Source organism: Myotis brandtii, unplaced genomic scaffold (assembly GCF_000412655.1).
Source record: "Myotis brandtii unplaced genomic scaffold, ASM41265v1 scaffold201, whole genome shotgun sequence".
Classification (NCBI taxonomy): Eukaryota; Metazoa; Chordata; class Mammalia; order Chiroptera; family Vespertilionidae; genus Myotis; species Myotis brandtii.
The window spans coordinates 561,898-566,526 of record NW_005357485.1 but is presented as its reverse complement, the minus strand read 5'-3'; positions in this window follow the sequence as shown (position 1 = coordinate 566,526).

Below are 4,629 nucleotides of genomic sequence, written 5' to 3'. Positions count from 1 at the left end.
TTGTCCGCCCGGGGCGCCTCCCCGCCCCCCAACACTTTCAACATTCGGAAATAAATTACAGCCGGTAATGCTCTCCCCTGGACAAGCTAATGCCGCTTAGATTTTCCTTCCTAAATCCAGGAAATGAATAAATTTTAAAAATATGTTTTTATTGATTTCAGAGAGGAAGGGGGAGAGAGAGAAACATCAATGATGAGAGAGAATCTTTGATCGGCTGCCTCCTGCATGCCCCCTACTGGGGATCGAGCCCGCAACCCGGGCATGTGCCCTGACCGGGAATCGAACCTGGGACCCTTCAGTCCACAGGCCGGTGCTCTATCCACTGAGCCAAACCGGCTAGGGCGCGGTGGGCTTATTTAATTGGCCCAAGGAGAGACTGTAGGCTACTTAATGAAAGCTCTGCCGTCTATATTTGTGGGAGGAGAGGGGTATTTTGGCAGCCCCTCCTGGCGATGCCAGCGCTCCCAGGGCTGTGTTTAGGATGCCGTGCCCGCCCACCTGGAGGCACTCTGGCAGCCGACCACCCAAGGCCCCTGCCTGCCACCCTCCCTCTGACAGGGGACCTCCTGCCAGAGCCTCAGAGATTCCCAGGCCTCACGCAGAGACTCTGCCAGCTCAGGCAAACCCGGCAGGAGCCTGTCCCTCGCAGCGACTTGAGCTGTGGCCCAGCGGCGTCTTCAGTGTTTGGCAAAACCTCGGGTGACTCCAGAAGGGAGCGTCCTCTGCTAAGGTGGCCTGTCACCGCTGCGCCTCCACACACCGAGCTCAGCAGACGTGCCGGTTGGGGGCAAGTCTTTCCTACTCCCTGGACCTGAGTTTCTTGTCAGTTTAAAGGAGGTGGTGATATTATCAGAGAAAGGCAGTGATCTCACTTATATGCGGAACCTTACCACAAACAAACACACACAAAAACAGAACTCAGAAACGATGATTCCTACTCCCTGGACCTGAGTTTCTTGTCAGTTTAAAAGAGGTGATTATTTTATCAGAGAAAGGCAGAGATGGCAGACAGAGGAAGACAGCTACGCTATGATCTCACTTCTATGCGGAACCTTCCCACAAACACACACACACACACACACACACAAACAGAACTCAGAAACGGTGCTGCCAGGGTTGCTGCTCAACAGTCTGCAATGCACTGGACCATCTCAACAAAGATTCATCCAACTCAAAATAGTGCCAAGTTGGGAAATCCTGCTGTGTACCCTGAGTGCCCAGAATAAGGATTTTCTGTGCAATTTATTTTTAAGTGATTGACAGAGGCTGAACTTGAATATGACTCCTCTGGTCCCCTCCCTTTTTCTCCCCCCTTCCTCTTTCCCTCTCTCTCTGTTCTTTCTCTCTCTCTTTTCTCTTTTTCTCCTCTCTCTCTCTCTCTCTCAGATTAATGCCATAAGTCATATAGCTGACTGCATGCTTAGATTTTCAAAATAGATTCATAACCCTTAGTTCATTTCATCATCAAACTTCGCTGCACCAAGAGGAGAGGCAAAGTCTATTAACAGAAGTAACATCTGTTCTTTCTCTCTCTCTTTTCTCTTTTTCTCCTCTCTCTCTCTCTCTCTCAGATTAATGCCATAAGTCATATAGCTGACTGCATGCTTAGATTTTCAAAATAGATTCATAACCCTTAGTTCATTTCATCATCAAACTTCACTGCACCAAGAGGAGAGGGAAAGTCTATTAACAGAAGTAACACTGGACTTGGGTTCTGGGTGAAATCTGACCTCACTTGTTGGCTGCATGACCCTGGGAAAGGCAGGCACACATCCTGGGTCTTACTGGTGTTTTATTGTTAAATGACGGTGAACAACGATGCTTTTTCTTACTTTAGTCCTAGGCCTCGTACTTGAGGCCAAACAGTACGGCAACCTCCCCATGTGACACACCAGGAGCCTAAGACTCAAATATGTGAATTCCGTTTCCCCCTCAAATGTGGTCTGTAAAATTCACAGAACTCACTCAATTCAACTGAACTCAATATGATGAACCTTCAATCTGTTGAAGAGGTTTCCCCCTCATTCTTATTATCATTAATAACTAGAGGCTCGGTGCACAAAATTCGTGCACTTGCGGGGTCCCTCAGCCTGGCCTGTGCCCTCTCCCAGTCCAGGAGCCCTTAGGGGATGTCTGACTGACCGTGGGGTGCAGAACAGGCCTAAGCCATCAGTTGGACATCCTTAGCGCTGCTGTGGAGGCAGGAGAGGCTCCTGCTACCACCACTGCGCTCGCCAGCCTGTGAGCCCGGCTTCTAGCTGAGAGGTGCTCCCCCTGTGGGAGCGCACTGACCACCAAGGGGCAGCTCCTGGGTTGAGCATCTGCCCCCTGGCGGTCAGTGCGTGTCACAGCAACCGGTCATTCTGCCGTTCGGTCGATTTGCATATTAGCCTTTTATTATATAGGATAATGTATGTTCATCTCCATGTGGCTATGGGTACCAGGCACAGCTAACCTGCACTCAAGCGGATCACTCACTTTTTCTGCTTTTTCCTGTTGATAAATGGCCTTCCCCAGGTGTGGAGCTGGGCCCATCTGACCCTGGTCTGGAAATACAGCTCTTTCATTTTCTTGGCTGCAAAAAATATGATTTTTCCTTCCTTACACCTTCCCTTTCCGAGCTGCTTCAGAAACACATCTGTTTTCTATCTGTCGAGGGGGAAAAACATGGTCGCTTTATCATGCTCGATATAATCTACTACATTGCGTTGCTTACGGGCCGTGTATGTTACATTTTGAAAAAGTCAGCAATCTCTAGAGGTACAGAGCCACTGACAGATGTGGGAAGGAGAACCTCCGTGGACAGGGCAACCCTCGGGTCTCTGAATGCTCAGGCTCAGGGATCCTATCTTCTCCTCTCAAGACTCACAAGTGATCGCTTAATCCCCTAATAAACGTTATTTATAGAGACGCATTGGAGATTGCAGGCCACCTGCGCACGTCTGCTGGGGAGAGCCGGTGGGGTCTGGCAGCAGCCTCAGCCATTCATCAGTGACATAAGTCAAAGTAAGGAACTCGGGCCCTGCCCAGTGCATCCCTGGACACGGCCAAGGCTCTGCCCATCCCTGGTTTGGGTTGCTCTCCGGACCAGAAGACCATCCCGATCAAGCCCTCCAGGGCAGTTACTGCCAGGAGAGAAGTTCTTCTCAAAGCCCAGCGGGCAACAAGATTCTCAAGTCCTGTTATGGGCCAGTGATGAACCTGACCTTGGTCTTCCTCCTTTTCATGTTTTCAAAGAATGGGAAGCATCCAGTGGCCAAGTTCACGCTCACGGGATAGATTCTGTCCTCTTGGAGGAAGAAACATCCTTTCAGTGATTATGTGTTGGCATAATCTTGGAGAAAGAAGAATCTTCTGAGAAAGGAAACAAAAGCTTCATGTGGATTTGGGCAGATTTGACCAATGAACTCACAGAGGAGGACACGTCCATTAACAATGAATGGAAGGAAATATTTTCAGTCACGTGAATAATCGGGGCACTATAGTGCAATAATCAATGAGATACGTTTTGCTCCCAAATGTGAAGAAGTTTGACAATAGCCAAGTGTTGGTTGAGGATGGGGAAGCAAAGGAAATCTTCCCCGTTGCTGGTGATACTTGATTTAAGTTATTTGAGAAATAGTTGATCGATATCCAGTAAAATTAAAGATACCTGTAGCTTATCACCCGGCGATTTCATTCGTCAACATTTTCCTGGAGAAACTCCTACACTTAACGCACCAGAAGACATGAAAAAGATGTTCAGAGAAGCAGTGCTTATAAAACCATAAACTTGAAAATAGCCCGGCCAGCGTGGCTCAGTGGTTGAGCATGGACCTATGAACCAGGAGGTCACGGTTCGATTCCAGGTCAGGGCCCATGCCCGGGTTGCGGGCTTGGTTCCAAGTGTGGGGTATGTCAGAGGCAGCCAATTAATGATTCTCTCTCATCACTGATGTTTCTCTCTCTCTCTCCCTCTCTCTAAAATAATAAAAAATATTAAAAAAAATAAAATAAGATCGCATCCATCCACAGAAAAACAGGAAAGACTTGGGGTTTGCTCAAAGAATGAGATGTTTCCATCCACGGAAATGGACTAGAGTCACAGGGGTGAGTTGGGGGTTGCAATGGGAAGCATTTGATATTGTCTAGTCCCGTGGTCAGCAAACTGCGGCTCGTGAGCCACATGCGGCTCTTTGGCCCCTTGAGAGTGGCTCTTCCACAAAATACCGACTTCTGCACATGGGCCACGAAGTTTCAATCGCACTGTACGTGCGCGCCCGCACATGGTATTTTGTGGAAGACCAACACTCAAGGGGCCAAAGAGCCGCATGTGGCTTTGCGAGCTGGGGTTTGCCGACCACGGATCTAGTCCTAGTTAAAAGCCCCAAGTCTGCTTCGTAGAAACACACCGGGTCAGAGCACAAGGCATTATTGTGGGCACCCAGCGAGGTCCATGGGGTGCACATGCTGGGGAGCTGAGACTCACTCTCACCTCTGCCTGACCCTCCCCGCTTCCTCCCATGTCTGATGGTTTCTTTCCTGGCATCTCTATGGGCACCCGGAAGCTTTCCACTCAGGGCCCTTAACTCACCCATCTGTGCCTCAGTACGAAATCCAGCATCTGGATAAATGACTCAGGACTCCCCC